Here is a 20,655-nt window from a genome sequence, read left to right as displayed (position 1 = left end):
CCACCCAATGACAATTCCGCTTCCGTGGCTCCATTCGCTGTCAGTTCCACTCCCAGGTATCTAGAACACTTCATTTCCTCTAATTTTTCTCCATTCAAACTCACACTCGAACTAACCTGTCCCTTAACCCTGCTGAACTTAATAACCTACCTTTTATTCATATTTACTCTTAACTTTCTTCCTTCAAACACTCCTTCAACCTCAGTCACCGACTTCTGCAGTTTCTCTTTCAAATCAGCCACCAACAAACAACTAACTCACTTCTCAGGCCCTCTCATCCTCCACAGACTATATAATTGCTCCTCTCTGCAAGACTTTCACATTTAACTCTCCTACCACCCCATCCATAAACAAATTGAAGAACCATGGTAACATCACACACCCCTAACGCAGACCAGCCTTCACTTGGAACAATTCACTCTCCTCTCTTCCTACTCATACACAACTTTACACCCCTGAAAAAAATTCTCACTACTTTTTGCAATTTTCTCACCACACCGAATATTCTTAAGACCTTCCCCACAGCATCTTTGTCGTATGCGTTCTCCTGACCAATAAATTCCACGTCCAAATCCATCTAAATATTTCTCATACACATTCTTTAAAGCAAACACTTAATCCACATATCCTTTTCCACTTCTGAAACCAAACTGCTCCTCCGCAGGCTTATGTTCTCTACATGCCTTCACCCTTTCAATCAATACCCTCCCATATAACTTACCAAGTATAATCAACAAACTTATACCTCTGTAGACTGAACACTCACCTTTATCCCCCTTTGCTTGTAAACAAAGGCACTATGAATGAATTTCGCCAACCCTCGGGTACCTCACCATGATCCATACATACGTTGAAAATCCTTACCAGCACAGTCACCCCTTTTCTTGATAAATTCAACTGCAAAACCATCCACTCTAGCCGCCTTGCCACATTTCATCGTAGGTAAGGCCTTCACCATCTCTTCTTTCTTCACCATACCTCTCTCCACGACTCTCACTTTGCATACCATCCCGACCCAAACACCCTACATCTGCTACTCTATCATAAAACACACTCAATAGTCTTAAAGTACTAACTCCATCTCCTCCTCACCTGATCACTACCAGTTATCACTTCCTCTCTTACCCCATTCATCTATGAATGTTCCCAATTGTTCTCTTGTCTTTTGCACATTATTTACCTTCTTCCAAAACATCTCATCCTCCCTAAAGTTTAATGATACTCGCTCACCCCAAATCTCATTTACCCTCTTTTTCAACGGCTGCACCTTCCTTTTGACCTCCTGTCTCTTTGTCTTATACATCTAATCTTTTTATTTGCACTCCTTCCCTGTAAGTACCATTCAAATGCCTCTCTTTTTTCTTTCACTTCCAACTTTAATTGTACATCCCTCCACTCAATACCATTCTAATCTGCTTGCCTCCAACTTCTCGCATGCTACATGCATTTCTTACACATGCCAGCACCGCTTCCCTAAATATCTCACATTCCTCGCCCACTCCCCAAGTTTCATTTACACTCATCTTTTACCATTCTACACTTAATCTCTCTTTTACATGCCAATCAATTGATATGTAATCAAAGCGGGGAGTGGTCATCCTCCTCCAAGGCTCAGATTGGGGTATCTGAATATGTGTGGATGTAACCAAGAAAGGAGAGATAGGTGGCATGCTTGAGGAAAGAAACCTGGATGTTCTGGCTCTGAGTGAAACAAAACTCAGGGGTAAAGGGGAAGAATGGTTTGGAAAAGTCTTGGGAGTAAAGTCAGGAATTGGTGAAATGACAAGAGCTAAGGAAGGAGTAGCACTACTCTTGAAGCAGGAGATGTGGGAGCGTGTGACAGTGTAAAAAAGTAAACTCTAGATTGATGTGGGTAAAACTGAAAGTGGATGGAGAGAGATGGGTGATTGTTGGTGGTTATGCACCTGGTCATGAGAAAATCAGGAGAGGCAAGCGTTTGGGAAGCAGCTGAATGAGTGTCAACAGCTTTGATGCACAAGACCGGGTTATAGTGATGGGTGATTAACATGCAAAGATAAGTAATGTGACAGTTGAGGGTATAATTGGTGTACATAGGGTATTCAGTGTTGTGAAGGCAAATGGTGAATAGCTTGTGGATATGCGTGCTGAAAAAGGGCTGGTGATTGGGAATATCTGGTTTAAAAAGAGAGATATACATAAGTATACGTATGTAAGTAGGAGAGATGGCCAGAGATTGCGTGTTAATTGATAGGCGCGTGAAAGAGAGACTTTTGGATGTTAATGTACTGAGAGGTGCAACTTGAGGGATGTCTGATCATTATCTTGTGGAGGCGAAGGTGAAGATTTGTAGAGGTTTTCAGAAAAGAAGAGAGAATGTTGGGGTGAAGAGAGTGGTGAGATTAAGTGAGCTTGGGAAGGAGACTTGTGTGAGGAAGTACCAGGAGAGACTGAGCACAGATTGGAAAAAGGTGAGAACAAAGGAGGTAAGGGGAGTGGGAGAGGAATGGGATGTATTTAGGGAATCAGTGATGGCTTGCGCAAAAGATGCTTGTGGCATGAGAAACGTGGGAGGTGGGCAGATTAGAAAGGGTAGTGAGTGGTGGGATGAAGAAGTAAGATTGTTAGTGAAAGAGAAGAGAGAGGCATTTGGACGATTTTTGCAGGGAAAAAATGCAGGAGGCAGGAAGTCAAGAGAAAGGTGCAAGAGGTGAAAAAGAGGGCAAATGAGAGTTTGAGTGAGGAGTATCATTAGATTTTAGAGAGAATAAAAAGATGCTTTGGAAGGAGGCAAATAAAGTGCGTAAGACAAGGGAATCAATGAGAACTTCAGTGAAGGGGGCTAATGGGGAGGTGATAATAAGTAGTGGTGATGTGAGAAGGAGATGGAGTGAGTATTTTGAAGGTTTGTTGAATGTGTTTGATGATAGAGTGGCAGATATAGGGTGTTTTGGTCGAGGTGGTGTGCAAAGTGAGAGGATTAGGGAAAATGATTTGGTAAACAGAGAAGAGGTAGTAAAAGCTTTGCGGAAGATGAAAGCCGGCAAGGTAGCAGGTTTGGATGGTATTGCAGTGGAATTTATTAAAAAAGGGGTGACTGTATTGTTGACTGGTTGGTAAGGTTATTCAATGTATGTATGACTCATGGTGAGGTACCTGAGGATTGGCGGAATGCTTACATAGTGCCATTGTACAAAGGCAAAGGGGATAAAAGTGAGTGCTCAAATTTCAGAGGTATAAGTTTGTTGAGTATTCCTGGAAAGTTATATGGGAGGGTATTGATTGAGAGGGTGAAGGCATGTACAGAGCATCAGATTGGGGAAGAGCATTGTGGTTTCAGAAGTGGTAGAGGATGTGTGGATCAGGTGTTTGCTTTGAAGAATGTATGTGAGAAATACTTAAAAAAGCAAATGGATTTGTATGTAGCATTTATGGATCTGGAGAAGGCATATGATAGAGTTGATAGAGATGCTCTGTGGAAGGTATTAAGAATATATGGTGTGGAAGGCAAGTTGTTAGAAGCAGTGAAAAGATTTTATCAAGGATGTAAGGCATGTGTACGTGTAGGAAGAGAGGAGAGTGATTGGTTCTCAGTGAATGTTGGTCTGCGGCAGGGGTGTGTGATAACTCCATGTTTGTCTAATTTGTTTATGGATGGGGTTGTTAGGGAGGTGAATGCAAGAGTTTTGGAAAGAGGGGCAAGTATGCAGTCTGTTGTGGATGACAGACCTTGGGAAGTAGGTCAGTTGTTGTTTGCTGATGATACAGCGCTGGTGGCTGATTCGTGTGAGAAACTGCAGAAGCTGGTGACTGAGTTTGGTAAAGTGTGAGAAAGAAGAAAGCTGAGAGTAAATGTGAATAAGAGCAAGGTTGTTAGGTACAGTAGGGTTGAGGGACAAGTCAATTGGGAGGTAAGTTTGAATGGAGAAAAACTGGAGGAAGTCAATTGTTTTAGATATCTGGGAGTGGATTTGGCAGCGGATGGAACCATGGAAGCGGAAGTGAATCATTGGGTGGGAGAGGGGGCGAAAGTTCTTGAAGCGTTGAAGAATATGTAGAAGTCGAGAACATTATCTCGAAAAGCAAAAATGGGTATGTTTGAAGGAATAGTGGTCACAACAATGTTATATAGTTGCGAGGCGTGGACTATAGATAGAGTTGTGCGGAGGAGGGTGGATGTGCTGGAAATGAGATGTTTGAGGATAATATGTGGTGTGAGGTGGTTTGATCGAGTAAGTAATAATAGGGTAAGAGAGATGTGTGGTAATAGAAGGGGTGTGGTTGAGAGAGCAGAAGAGGGTGTTTTGAAGTGGTTTGGTCACATGGAGAAAATGAGTGAGGAAAGATTGACAAAGAGGATATATGTGTCAGAGGTAGAGGAAACGAGAATTGGGAGACCAAATTGGAGGTGGAAAGATGGAGTGAAAAAGATTTTGAGTGATCGGGGCCTAAACATGCAGGAGGGTGAAAGGCGTGCAAGGAATAGAGTGAACTGGAACGATGTGGTATACCGGGATGGACGTGCTGTTAATGGAGTGAGCCAGGGCATGTGAAGCGTCTGGGGTAAACCATGGAAAGTTCTGTGGGGCCTGGGTGTGGAAAGGGAGCTGTGGTTTCGGTGCATTATACATGACAGCTAGAGACTGAGTGTGAACAAATGTGGCCTTTGTTGTCTTTTCCTAGCGCTACCTCGCGCACATGCGGGGGAGAGGGTTTTTATTTCATGTATGGAAGTGTGGCGATGGGAATGAATAAAGGCAGACAGTATGAATTATGTGCATGTGTATATATGTATATGTCTGTGTGTGTATACATATGTATACGTTGAAATGTATAGGTATGTATATGTGCGTGTGTGGACGTGTATGTATATACATGTGTATGTGGGTGGGTTGAGCCATTCTTTCGTCTGTTTCCTTGCGCTACCTCGCTAACGCGGGAGACAGCGACAAAGTATAATATATAAATAAGATATAATGTATAAACGTGTGTGTGTTGGTGTGTGTATGACAGGATGGGCCGTTCTTCGTCTGTTTCATGGCGCTACCACGCTGACGCGGGAAACGGCGATCAAATAAAAATGCACTTGAAGCATCTGACACAATGCCCTTTGAAACAGCAACTGAAGCCACATGCCCCTTCCGAAACACTAAAACCTTGCGCTCTGGAGACGGCTAACTTCGTTCGCGTGGTGAACAGCAAGAGAAAAATCCATCTATAAAGGCAATGTGCAGTGTCGCACTCAGTGGCGTACCTCGGGTATGGCAGGTAGGGTAGGTGCCCAGACCGCCATTCAACAGGTTTGTTTTTTGACATATGCGACCCGACTGACATTTTAAATTTTTTGGTTTTGTGAGATAAAAAAGAAACTCGCCAACTTTCCAACTGCAGTAATATTTTGCTACTATCAGTTGCATTACCGCTTCTACGTTGCAATTTTGATCAAATAAGTCTTTTACTTTAAGTCTTTAAGAGTTTATATAAATTTAAGGTTGGCCTAACTCTTCAACAGTTTATAATTACACTGTATATATTTCTATATACATCCACTGTATGTACATTTCTAATCAAGCCAGGGGCGCAATTTCAGTGCTTGACATAGGAACTATTTCCCCTAGATACCCCCCCACATATTTTGGGGTATTTCTTTTAGCTCAAAATACTTTTTGTTTCAAAACTTAAAGATATTCAAATACCTCTATACTTGAAATCATGGAAAATATATCGTAATGCTCTCAGTTACCGATACATACCCAGTAAATACGATGCAAAGGAACAGAAAATATTTTAAAATTTACATCATTTAACAGCTTAATTTGAATGTCATAAAGACTATTAAACGTTATTTTAACACCATATTTGTATTAGGCATGAAAAATACTTCTTATAATGACTTTTTAAAGGAAATCTATTTTTCTGACAAAAATGCCAAAAACTGAAGGTAACAAACAGGTCAGGGTATATTTTAGCTCAAATCTTTTATTTTTTTCTTTTTTGCAAAATTGAAAGGTAAAATATTCACATACTTCTGTACTTGAAATAATCATGGAAAATATATCATCATGTTCTCAGTTACTGATACATACACATTAAATACGATGCAAAGGAACATAAATATTTCAAAATTGACTTCATTTAACAGCTTAACTGAGAGTCATCAAGAGACTTAAATGTTCTTTTAACACCAGATTATTTGTATTCAGAATGAAAAATACTTCTTATGAATTTTTAAAGAAAATCTATTTACTAAGAAAAGTACCAAAAATTGAAGGGCATTTTTTAGCTCTAACAACGTTTTGTTTCAAAATTGAAAGATGAAATATTCAAGCACTTCTACACTTGAAATAATCATGGAAAATATATCATAATGCTCTCGATAGCCGATACATACCCAATAAATACGATACGAACAGAAAATATTCTAAAATTGACTTCATTTAACAGCTTAACTGAATGTCATAAAGACGATTAAACGTTATTCTAACACCAGATTTGTATTCAGTAGGAAAAATACTTCTAATATTGTATTTAAAGGAAATCTACTTTTCTGAGAACAATACCAAAAATTGAAGGTAATATAGTTCAGGAGATTTTCTTAGCTCAAAAATCTTCTTGTTTCATAATTCAAAAACTAGATATTCAAACATTTCTATACTTGAAATAATCATGAAATATATATCATCATGCTCTCAGTTACCGATGCATACCCAGTAAATACGATGCAAAGGAACAGAAAATATTTTATAATTGACTTCACTTAACAGCTTAACTGAATGTCATAAAGACGACTAAACGATATCTTAAAACAAGATTTGTATTCAGCATGAAAAATACTTCTTATAATAACTTTTTAGAGGAAATCTATTTTTCTGATAAAAATGCCAAAAATACAGGGTATATTTTATCTCAAAAAACATTTTGTTTCAAAATTGAAAGATAAAATATTCAAACATTTCTATACTTGAAATAATTATGAAAAATATGTCATAATGTTCTCAGTTACCCATAAACATACAGTAAATACGATGCAAAGGAACAGAAATATTCTAAAACTGACTTCATTTAACAACTTAATTAGGTGTCATTACGGGGACTGAACGTTATTTTAACACTAGATTCGTATTCAACATGAAAAATACTTCTAATGAGTTTTTAAAGGAAATCTTATTTTCTGAGAAAAATAACAAAAATTGAAGGTAATAGTTGCAGTGGCGTATCTAGGGTAGGGCAGGTGCCCTGGGGGCCCCTTGAAAGGGGGGGGGGGAGCCGTCACTCAACAGTTTTTGACATATACTACCCGACTGACATCTTTAATAGTTTGGTTTTGTGAGATAAAACAAACTCGCCTACTTCTCAACTACAGTAATATTTTGCTACTATCAGTTGCATTACCGCTTCAACGTTACAATTTTCATCAAATAAGTCTTGAACTTTTAAGTTTTTAAGAGTTTATATAAATTCAAATTTGGTCTAACTCTTCAACAGTTTATAATTACATTGTATATATCTTTATATACATCTACTGTATGTACATTTTTAATCAAGCTAGGGGAGCAATTTCAGTGCTTGCCATAGGCGCTATTTCCCCTAGATACTTCCCTGGTCGCACTCTGGAAATGCCTATGTCTATCAAGAAACAAGTGAGCAATGAGATTAAAGCTGGTCCTTGCCTGCCGTTCTCACTTGGGTTAGATGAATCCACGCGTTTGTTTGATATATTCATGCAAGAAATTTCAAAGAACTTCCTCTTTCTTTTCGTCTCCCTCTCCATAAAACAAGCAAGCTTTAGATTTGATGGGAATGGTATGTAATTACTTGAGTGAGAAAAGTTTATGAGAAAATGTGTTTGGAGTGTGCAGTGACGGCACGTGCATCTGCGAAGCCGGGCCTGTGATCTGGATTACATACCAAGGTGATGGGTGGCCCCAAGGGATACAATGATGCACTGCATAATTCTTCAGTAAGCACAGGCATCTATAACACAAACCACGTTGCTGCAAAGGGTCTTCAATGGAGTATTACAAGTAAGAATCAACTTATGTCTTTTTAATGAGTGCTGCAATGACATGGGTTCAGAACATCAAGCTCTCGTGTTCTACGCCAGAGTTCGTTGGCTATCGAAAAACGAGTTCATCAGTCGTGTCTTTCAATTCCTTATAGAGCTGATTTTTTTTTTCTTGAAGTATAAGGGAAATCGGATGTGTTTCAACAGACCACCGTCGGAAGCACGGCTGGTGTACCTGGTTGATATTTTCTACAGAAAAAATAAATTGACCAAATACTGCTACGGAAGGGGATGTCAGTGGTTCGTATCTTTAACAAGGCGCTTTCATGGCCAAGACTCCAAAATGGAGGATGAAAGCCAATTCTGGTAACTTTGCATTCTTCGAGACAGTTTGTGAAGCTGCAGAGGTTATCAACCATCTACATACTTTAGACAATCGGTTTACTTAGTACTTCTGTGACCTTGGACCTAATTAGGTTCCAGACCCACATCAGGACGAGTGTCTCGAGCTAAAGACTACTCAGGAGCAAACGAACTGTTCAAGTTTCGTTCTGTGGAAGATTATTGGGCTCAAGTTAGCGGCTTATGTCCTACAGTTGGATAACTTATCTTGCAAGCTCTCTGACCTTTCAAGACAAAGGCAGTGAACGATTTGTGAGTTGAATACGATAATAAGAAGTGTGTACTCTCCATTACAACCCTTCCAAGTAGTAGGCTTATCGAAAAGCAGGCATGAGCAGACATCTCACTAGAACTTTATCATATTTATCATATCCCCTTAGGTATGTTAATGTTATTGGTAGGTATGTCTGGCATCGTGTGTTCACTATCACATGGTTAAGATTGGCTTTCATGATCTCTCAACTTATTATTTCAATTTTCCGCATTCTCTTTAACTTTGTGATTGTTTGGCAAAAGAGGTTTATAAATTTTATCAGACAATTTGCTTATTAGCCTAATGTAAACATAACCGCAGTAGAGCATAATGGGTAGTGGGGCATTCACTAAGCGAACTGCATTTGTCTTTTCTACTGTCCTTGGCCCGGAAGAGAAAGAAAAAAATGAAAATATAATCCATCACTTGTTTTACTAAGCTTTTTAAATACCCAGTTAATCTAAGATCATTACAACTTCGCTCTAAGCTAACCCCAGGTAATATTCATCCATAGCAATGCCCTTCATTTGCTTACGCCATTCTACGGTCAATTCTAATCAAGCAAAAAGGAGTTACTGTCCTTGTCAAATTAGTAGCCCCTATAATGATCCTTCCTTTCATTTATTTCCCAAAATTTCAAATCTCACTTTTTAACCCTTAAGTCAATTCATACTTTGATTGTTAGTTTCATTCCTTATCCTTTCAACTGGAACTGAAGCCCACCCATTAAGAAGCCTCATACCGTTATAGGACATATCATAATAGTCTTGTATTCTGTATACTACCTCATTAACCCTTTAAGGCAAACAGCCTATGTTATAATCAAATAAACGTCTGTCTTTTTGGTGCCCTATAATATACCCATTTTCGTTGTGCAGAAGGAAGTTGACTTTGGCAAACTTCGTCTATGTCAACATTAGATGGATACAACGCACAATACTAATTCTTGTTAACACCCAACACCCTTCATCATGACTAACAGGAAGTGTAAGACTCATATAAGTAGTCGAAAGATGGTAAAAATTTGGCACTAAACATTAATCTCGTATAACAGCACCCCAAAGCATATAAACAAAATCGTAGTTTTCGGGAAACTCGATTTGTCTTAGCTCTTCCGCTCGAACATCTTGTTCATGTAAAATCTACTTTTGGTAGTAGTGATTTAAGGCTAAACCTCGCTTAACTTTTGTGTAAACAAACGTGATAGTCCTCTACTTATGCTTACACGGTCTATTATCACAGCTCCAAATACTTGCTTTACGTCTATCCAGCACATTACTACACTACAGTATTTTGTTACTGACCATGCCGAGCATAACACTTTCCTTACATGTGATACGTATCAGCTGCCACAGCATTAATGCAAAGCCGAGAGGTGTATTCTTTAGAAACTGAGTTCAAGCTTTTAGCCATATCACGGTGGGCAGTATATTTTCCGTGGCAATTGTTTACTTCATCTCTGGATTAACAGACTTATCCTATAGAAAAACAAGGTGTATCATCTGATTCTACAGATTTGTAATCTGAAAAAAAGGAAAATATGATGGCTTAGCAGTTGACAAAGGGATAGTAACTTTTCATGACTACGGTTTGTTCCAGAAACATTTCTGGACGATATTTCTACTTTTTGGCCAAAGTATGAGAGTGGATTTTTTTTCTTGTTAGATGAGACGGCTCCCCTAGGGATGGATGAACAGCTGGGTTGACTGTGGGCAGACTGCTTTACCTAGGATTCGAACCTATGCACTCGACCCTGGGCGGCCCGTGAATGCGTCACGGTCAGGAACGTTAACCACTAGACCACGGGAGTGAATTTCCCCTAAATTTCTAGTAAAAGTATTCATAATAAAATCACTGTATATTTTTTGACAATATCAATCCCAATGATAAATGATATTCATACATGTTGAAATATGGGTGGTTGGTTGTTTAGGTATTAGGCTTACCAACTGTCAGGATCATCAAGGCCGTCAACGTTGAGTCCGCCTACCGAAATATCTTTACACCATCATATGTTAATGAAAACTGTAAGACCACTACACACTCACCAAGTATATTGCCCTTGGTTAAAGCACACTCAGGTGCGGCCATACACAACACTATAGGAAAGTTCATACTTAACTGCTCGCAGGAAAATTGGCTGCCAATTGTCCACCCTGCTCTTATCATCAAATATCAGCGGCGATATTTTGAATCACAAAAGTTTGTGAAGCCTAAGAACCGGCGGAAGCGCCGTTGTCCAGCTATATAAATATATATATATATATATATATATATATATATTATATATAAATTATATGGGAGGGTATTGATTGAGAGGGTGAAGGCATGTACAGAGCATCAGATTGGGGAAGAGCAGTGCGGTTTCAGAAGTGGTAGAGGATGTGTGGATCAGGTGTTTGCTTTGAAGAATGTATGTGAGAAATACTTAGAAAAGCAAATGGATTTGTATGTAGCATTTATGGATCTGGAGAAGGCATATGATAGAGTTGATAGAGATGCTCTGTGGAAGGTATTAAGAATATATGGTGTGGGAGGCAAGTTGTTAGAAGCAGTGAAAAGTTTTTATCGAGGATGTAAGGCATGTGTACGTGTAGGAAGAGAGGAAAGTGATTGGTTCTCAGTGAATGTAGGTTTGCGGCAGGGGTGTGTGATGTCTCCATGGTTGTTTAATTTGTTTATGGATGGGGTTGTTAGGGAGGTAAATGCAAGAGTCCTGGAAAGAGGGGCAAGTATGAAGTCTGTTGGGGATGAGAGAGCTTGGGAAGTGAGTCAGTTGTTGTTCGCTGATGATACAGCACTGGTGGCTGATTCATGTGAGAAACTGCAGAAGCTGGTGACTGAGTTTGGTAAAGTGTGTGGAAGAAGAAAGTCAAGAGTAAATGGGAATAAGAGCAAGGTTATTAGGTACAGTAGGGGTGAGGGTCAAGTCAATTGGGAGGTGAGTTTGGATGGAGAAAAACTGGAGGAAGTGAAGTGTTTTAGATATCTGGGAGTGGATCTGTCAGCGGATGGAACCATGGAAGCGGAAGTGGATCATAGGGTGGGGGAGGGGGCGAAAATTTTGGGAGCCTTGAAAAATGTGTGGAAGTCGAGAACATTATCTCGGAAAGCAAAAATGGGTATGTTTGAAGGAATAGTGGTTCCAACAATGTTGTATGGTTGCGAGGCGTGGGCTATGGATAGAGATGTGCGCAGGAGGATGGATGTGCTGGAAATGAGATGTTTGAGGACAATGTGTGGTGTGAGGTGGTTTGATCGAGTAAGTAACGTAAGGGTAAGAGAGATGTGTGGAAATAAAAAGAGCGTGGTTGAGAGAGCAGAAGAGGGTGTTTTGAAATGGTTTGGGCACATGGAGAGAATGAGTGAGGAAAGATTGACCAAGAGGATATATGTGTCGGAGGTGGAGGGAACGAGGAGAAGAGGGAGACCAAATTGGAGGTGGAAAGATGGAGTGAAAAAGATTTTGTGTGATCGGGGCCTGAACATGCAGGAGGGTGAAAGGAGGGCAAGGAATAGAGTGAATTGGAGCCATGTGGTATACAGGGGTTGACGTGCTGTCAGTGGATTGAATCAAGGCATGTGAAGCGTCTGGGGTAAACCATGGAAAGCTGTGTAGGTATGTATATTTGCGTGTGTGGACGTGTGTATGTACATGTGTATGGGGGGGGGGGTTGGGCCATTTCTTTCGTCTGTTTCCTTGCGCTACCTCGCAAACGCGGGAGACAGCGACAAAGTATAAAAAAAAAAAAAAAAAAATATATATATATATATATATATATATATATATATATACCACATCGATCCAATTCACTCTATTCCTTGCCCGCCTTTCACCCTCCTGCATGTTCAGGCCCCGATCACACAAAATCTTTTTCACTCCATCTTTCCACCTCCAATTTGGTCTCCCAATTCTCGTTCCCTCCAACTCCGACACATATATCCTCTTGGTCAATCTTTTCTCACTCATTCTCTCCATGTGCCCAAACCATTTCAAAACACCCTCTTCTGCTCTCTCAACCACGCTCTTTTTATTTCCACACATCTCTCTTACCCTTACGTTACTTACTCGATCAAACCACATCACACCACACATTGTCCTCAAGCATCTCATTTCCAGCACATCCATCCTCCTGCGCACAACTCTATCCATAGCCCACGCCTCGCAACCATACAACATTGGTGGAACCACTATTCCTTCAAACATACCCATTTTTTGCTTTCCGAGATAATGTTCTCGACTTCCACACATTCTTCAAGGTTCCCAGGATTTTCGCCCCCTCCCCCACCCTATGATTCACTTCCGCTTCCATGGTTCCATCCGCTGCCACATCCACTCCCAGATATCTAAAACACTTTACTTCCTCCAGTTTTTCTCCATTCAAACTTACCTCCCAATTGACTTGACCCTCAACCCTACTGTACCTAATAACCTTGCTCTTATTCACATTTACTCTTACCTTTCTTCTTTCACACACTTTACCAAACTCAGTCATCAGCTTCTGCAGTTACTCACATGAATCAGTCACCAGCGCTGTATCATCAGCGAACAACAACTGACTCACTTCCTAAGCTCTCTCATCCCCAACAGACTGCATACTTGCCCCTCTTTCCAAAACTCTTGCATTCACCTCCCTAACAACCCCATCCATAAACAAATTAAACAACCATGGAGACACCACACACCCCTGCCGCAAACCTACATCACTGAGAACCACTCACTTTCCTCTTTTCCTACACGTACACATGCCTTACATCCTCGATAAAAACTTTTCACTGCTTCTAACAACTTGCCTCACACACCATATATTCTTAGTACCTTCCACAGAGCATCTCTATCAACTCTATCATATGCCTTCTCTAGATACATAAATGCTACATACAAATCCATTTGCTTTTCTAAGTATTTCTCACATACATTCTTCAAAGCAAACACCTGATCCACACATCTTCTACGACTTCTGAAACCACACCGCTCATCCCCAATCTTATGCTCTGTACATGCCTTCACCCTCTCAATCAATACCCTCCCATATAATTTACCAGGAATACTCCACAAACTTATACTTCTGTAATTTCAGCACTCACTCTTATCCCCTTTGCCTTTGTACAATGGCAATATGCAAGCATTCCGCCAATCATCAGGCACCTCACCATGAATCACATATACATTATATAACCTTACCGACCAGTCAACAATACAGTCACCCCCTTTTTTAATAAATTCCACTGCAATACCATCCAAACCTGCTGCCTTGCCGGCTTTCATCTTCCGCAAAGCTTTTACTACCTCTTCTCTGTTTACCAAATCATTTTCCCTAACCCTCTCACTTTGCACACCACCTCGACCAAAACACCCTATATCTGCCACTCTATCATCAAACACATTCAACAAACCTTCAAAATACTCACTCCATCTCCTTCTACTCATTATCACCTCCCCATTAGCCCCCTTCACTGAAGTTCAAATTTGCTCCTTGTCTTACGCACTTTATTTACCTCCTTCCAAACATCTTTTTATTCTCCCTAAAATTTAATGATACTCTCTCACCCCAACTCTCATTTGCCCTCTTTTTCACCTCTTGCACCTTTCTCTTGACCTCCTGCCTCATTCTTTTATACATCTCCCACTCATTTGCATTTTTTTCCTGCAAAAATCGTCCAAATGCCTCTCTCTTCTCTTTCACTAATACTCTTACTTCTTCATCCACCACTCACTACCTTTTCTAATCAACCCACCTCCCACGCTTCTCATGCCACAAGCATCTTTTGAGCAAGCCATCACTGCTTCCCTAAATACATCCCATTCCTCCCCCACTCCTCTTACCTCCTTTGTTCTCACCTTTTTCCATTCTGTACTAAGTCTCTCCTGGTACTTCCTCACACAAGTGTCCTTCCCAAGCTCACTTACTCTCACCACCCTCTTCACAATATGTGGTATGAGGTGGTTTGATCGAGTAAGTAATGTAAGGGTAAGAGAGATGTGTGGAAATAAAAAGAGCGTGGTTGAGAGAGCAGAAGAGGGTGTTTTGAAATGGTTTGGGCACATGGAGAGAATGAGTGAGGAAAGATTGACCAAGAGGATATAGTGTCGGAGGTGGAGGGAACGAGGAGAAGGGGAGACCAAATTGGAGGTGGAAAGATGGAGTGAAAAAGATTTTGAGTGATCGGGGCCTGAACATGCAGGAGGGTGAAAGGGGGCAAGGAATAGAGTGAATTGGATCGATGTGGTATACGGGGTCGACGTGCTGTCAATGGATTGAATCAAGGCATGTGAAGCGTCTGGGGTAAACCATGGAAAGCTGTGTAGGTATGTATATTTGCGTGTGTGGACGTGTGTATGTACATGTGTATGGGGGGGGGGGTTGGGCCATTTCTTTCGTCTGTTTCCTTGCGCTACCTCGCAAACGCGGGAGACAGCGACAAAGTATAAAAAAAAAAAAAAAAAAATATATATATATATATATATATATATATATATACCACAGACGGTTCACATCTTGATCAATCCATGACTACGTCAACCGTATACCACATCTCCATTCCCTATCCTGCCTCTTTCACCCTCCTGCATGTTCAGGCCCCGATCACACAAAATCTTTTTCACTCCATCTTTCCACCTCCAATTTGGTCTCCCTATCTCTCGTTCCCTCCACTCCGACACATATATCCTCTTGGTCAATCTTTCTCACTCATTCTCTCCATGTGACCAAACCATTTCAAAACACCCTCTTCTGCTCTCTCAACCACGCTCTTTTTATTTCCACACATCTCTCTTACCCTTACGTTACTTACTCGATCAAACCACTCACACCACACATTGTCCTCAACATCTCATTTCCAGCACATCCATCCTCCTGCGCACAACTCTATCCATAGTCCACGCCTGAAACCATACAACATTGTTGGAACCACTATTCCTTCAAACATACCCATTTTTTGCTTTCCGAGATAATGTTCTCGACTTCCACACATTCTTCAAGGCTCCCAGGATTTTCGCCCCCTCCCCCACCCTATGATTCACTTCCGCTTCCATGGTTCCATCCGCTGCCACATCCACTCCCAGATATCTAAAACACTTTACTTCCTCCAGTTTTTCTCCATTCAAACTTACCTCCCAATTGACTTGACCCTCAACCCTACTGTACCTAATAACCTTGCTCTTATTCACATTTACTCTTACCTTTCTTCTTTCACACACTTTACCAAACTCAGTCATCAGCTTCTGCAGTTACTCACATGAATCAGTCACCAGCGCTGTATCATCAGCGAACAACAACTGACTCACTTCCTAAGCTCTCTCATCCCCAACAGACTGCATACTTGCCCCTCTTTCCAAAACTCTTGCATTCACCTCCCTAACAACCCCATCCATAAACAAATTAAACAACCATGGAGACACCACACACCCCTGCCGCAAACCTACATCCACTGAGAACCACTCACTTTCCTCTTTTCCTACACGTACACATGCCTTACATCCTCGATAAAAACTTTTCACTGCTTCTAACAACTTGCCTCACACACCATATATTCTTAGTACCTTCCACAGAGCATCTCTATCAACTCTATCATATGCCTTCTCTAGATACATAAATGCTACATACAAATCCATTTGCTTTTCTAAGTATTTCTCACATACATTCTTCAAAGCAAACACCTGATCCACACATCTTCTACGACTTCTGAAACCACACCGCTCATCCCCAATCTTATGCTCTGTACATGCCTTCACCCTCTCAATCAATACCCTCCCATATAATTTACCAGGAATACTCCACAAACTTATACTTCTGTAATTTCAGCACTCACTCTTATCCCCTTTGCCTTTGTACAATGGCAATATGCAAGCATTCCGCCAATCATCAGGCACCTCACCATGAATCACATATACATTATATAACCTTACCGACCAGTCAACAATACAGTCACCCCCTTTTTTAATAAATTCCACTGCAATACCATCCAAACCTGCTGCCTTGCCGGCTTTCATCTTCCGCAAAGCTTTTACTACCTCTTCTCTGTTTACCAAATCATTTTCCCTAACCCTCTCACTTTGCACACCACCTCGACCAAAACACCCTATATCTGCCACTCTATCATCAAACACATTCAACAAACCTTCAAAATACTCACTCCATCTCCTTCTACTCATTATCACCTCCCCATTAGCCCCCTTCACTGAAGTTCAAATTTGCTCCCTTGTCTTACGCACTTTATTTACCTCCTTCCAAAACATCTTTTTATTCTCCCTAAAATTTAATGATACTCTCTCACCCCAACTCTCATTTGCCCTCTTTTTCACCTCTTGCACCTTTCTCTTGACCTCCTGCCTCATTCTTTTATACATCTCCCACTCATTTGCATTTTTTTCCTGCAAAAATCGTCCAAATGCCTCTCTCTTCTCTTTCACTAATACTCTTACTTCTTCATCCCACCACTCACTACCTTTTCTAATCAACCCACCTCCCACGCTTCTCATGCCACAAGCATCTTTTGAGCAAGCCATCACTGCTTCCCTAAATACATCCCATTCCTCCCCCACTCCTCTTACCTCCTTTGTTCTCACCTTTTTCCATTCTGTACTAAGTCTCTCCTGGTACTTCCTCACACAAGTCTCCTTCCCAAGCTCACTTACTCTCACCACCCTCTTCACAATATGTGGTATGAGGTGGTTTGATCGAGTAAGTAATGTAAGGGTAAGAGAGATGTGTGGAAATAAAAAGAGCGTGGTTGAGAGAGCAGAAGAGGGTGTTTTGAAATGGTTTGGGCACATGGAGAGAATGAGTGAGGAAAGATTGACCAAGAGGATATACGTGTCGGAGGTGGAGGGAACGAGGAGAAGTGGGAGACCAAATTGGAGGTGGAAAGATGGAGTGAAAAAGATTTTGAGTGATCGGGGCCTGAACATGCAGGAGGGTGAAAGGCGGGCAAGGAATAGAGTGAATTGGATCGATGTGGTATACCGGGGTCGACGTGCTGTCAATGGATTGAATCAGGGCATGTGAAGCGTCTGGGGTAAACCATGGAAAGTTCTGTGGGGCCTGGATGTGAAAAGGGAGCTGTGGTTTCGGGCATTATTACATGACAGCTAGAGACTGAGTGTGAACGAATGGGGCCTTTTTTTGTCTTTTCCTAGCGCTACCTCGCACACATGAGGGAATAGGGAGATGTTATTTCATGTGTGGCGAGGTGGCGATGGGAATGAATAAAGGCAGACAGTATGAATTATGTACATGTGTATATATGTATGTGTCTGTGTGTGTATATATATGTGTACATTGAGATGTATAGGTATGTATATTTGCGTGTGTGGACGTGTATGTATATACATGTGTATGGGGGTGGGTTGGGCGATTTCTTTCGTCTGTTTCCTTGCGCTACCTCGCAAACGCGGGAGACAGCGACAAAGCAAAATAATAAATACATATATATATATATATATATATATATATATATATATATATATATATATATATATATCCACACACGCAAATATACATACCTACACAGCTTTCCATGGTTTACCCCAGACGGTTCACATGCCTTGATTCAATCCACTGACAGCACGTCAACCCCGGTATACCACATCGCTCCAATTCACTCTATTCCTTGCCCTCCTTTCACCCTCCTGCATGTTCAGGCCCCGATCACACAAAATCTTTTTCACTCCATCTTTCCACCTCCATTTTGGTCTCCCTCTTCTCCTCGTTCCCTCCACCTCCGACACATATATCCTCTTGGTCAATCTTTCCTCACTCATTCTCTCCATGTGACCAAACCATTTCAAAACACCCTCTTCTGCTCTCTCAACCACGCTCTTTTTATTTCCACACATCTCTCTTACCCTTACGTTACTTACTCGATCAAACCACCTCACACCACACATTGTCCTCAAACATCTCATTTCCAGCACATCCATCCTCCTGCGCACAACTCTATCCATAGTCCACGCCTTGAAACCATACAACATTGTTGGAACCACTATTCCTTCAAACATACCCATTTTTGCTTTCCGAGATAATGTTCTCGACTTCCACACATTCTTCAAGGCTCCCAGAATTTTCGCCCCCTCCCCCACCCTATGATCCACTTCCGCTTTCATGTTTCCATCCGCTGCCACATCCACTCCCAGATATCTAAAACACTTCACTTCCTCCAGTTTTTCTCCATTCAAACTCACCTCCCAATTGACTTGACCCTCAACCCTACTGTACCTAATAACCTTGCTCTTATTCACATTTACTCTTAACTTTCTTCTTTCACACACTTTACCAAACTCAGTCACCAGCTTCTGCAGTTTCTCACATGAATCAGCCACCAGCGCTGTATCATCAGCGAACAACAACTGACTCACTTCCCAAGCTCTCTCATCCCCAACAGACTTCATCCTTGCCCCTCTTTCCAAAACTCTTGCATTCACCTCCCTAACAACCCCATCCATAAACAAATTAAACAACCATGGAGACATCACACACCCCTGCCGCAAACCTACATTCACTGAGAACCAATCACTTTCATCTCTTCCTACACGTACACATGCCTTACATCCTCGATAAAAACTTTTCACTGCTTCTAACAACTTGCCTCCCACACCATATATTCTTAATACCTTCCACACACACATATATATATATATATATATATATATATATATATATATATATATATATATATATATATATATATATATATATATTACGAATATTTCTGCTGAGGTTCACTTGGATATACTCAGGTATTATCCTTAAGTGTGTTAGCCTGGTTCGGGTGTGTGTGTGTGTGTGTGTGTGTGTGTGTGTGTGTGTGTGTGTGTGTGTGTGTGTGAGTGTGTGTGTGTTTGAGGGGGGTTGGGGAAGCTGGGAGAGAGGTTTAAGTTAAGCTTGGCTGGTATACAATTTGCCCATACTTCAGGCCTCTTCTCACTTTTATTTTCGCAATATAAAGATTTTTTTTATATATGTCATTCTAAGAGTGATTAGCATATGTCATTTTCACAGTATAAGTTTAGGTTTAACGAACAATAAAATCCATTCTATAAATATCGCAGTTTAAGGATATTGCAATCAATGAACAGCAACTCTTGCATTCAAAATGAAGAATTGATACAGAAGTAAGAATTTTGTGCAACCCTAATGTATCATCTCGCAGCAAACCAAATAACATATTGAAACTCATGGTAAAGGTGGATCACTAACGAAAGTTTAGCAAAGTTATCATGTAATTCATTGACTGCCAGAAGGTTCACTTCTTCTAATGTTAAATGACCCCGAAGTTTCCCTGATTTAACTAGTCGCCAGTGCGTTCTTAAACTTATAACGGATTTTTACAACAAACATTGGGTAACAACTGCTTTTACTGTGAAAACCATTAGAATTAATTATTGTTTTCACAAAAAAAAATAAAATATAGAGTAAATATCGATTGTCAGAGGTTGTTCGGTCAGGTAGTCATGGATTCCGTTGATTTCTAGAATTATTCTTCTCAGTTTCAGCAATTGACACCACAATTTTCCTATGTAGAGGCCCCACTACAACAAACTTATATTCTATAGCAGACCATATAATAATAATCGTAATCACACTTCCCTATTCATAATCTGTTCTGCGCAACAACTCCTATCATTCCCATCAAATTTCTATTAGACCATTAGTAATGGAGTAGCGACACTAAAGTAGAAATTCATCAAATTTTCCCATTAGAATTAATATCTTCTTTTTTAACACTGGAACCTAATATGTTACGAAAATGACTTCAAAAAGTTTTCTTTTTTAGCATAAATTGATTAGCTCACAAGTAAGGAAGTGCAAGCAAGGTAAATTGTAAACTTTCGTGACGGCCTCATGACGTCAATAAGCGATATGCCACATCCTCCTAGAACAGCCAAGAGTCCTGACCATAACAATGCTAATGCAATCTAAGTGTTCAGATGAGAAAGACTTGACACTTACAATCGACGGAAGCTTATGCTTGAGTTTAATGTAGACTCCTAATTTACCCAAGCCCACACCATAAA

General features: G+C 40.6%; 1 protein-coding gene across 3 annotated transcripts in view; it reads right to left on the bottom strand.

Moving 5' to 3' along the window:
* LOC139747670 (uncharacterized) overlaps positions 1-20,655 on the bottom strand; it is a 147,313-nt gene that overhangs the window by 93,678 nt on the left and 32,980 nt on the right. The window lies entirely within an intron of this gene.

This window comes from Panulirus ornatus, chromosome 69, assembly GCF_036320965.1.
Source record: "Panulirus ornatus isolate Po-2019 chromosome 69, ASM3632096v1, whole genome shotgun sequence".
NCBI lineage: Eukaryota > Metazoa > Arthropoda > Malacostraca > Decapoda > Palinuridae > Panulirus > Panulirus ornatus.
This window is presented reverse-complemented; position numbering and strand designations above follow the sequence as displayed.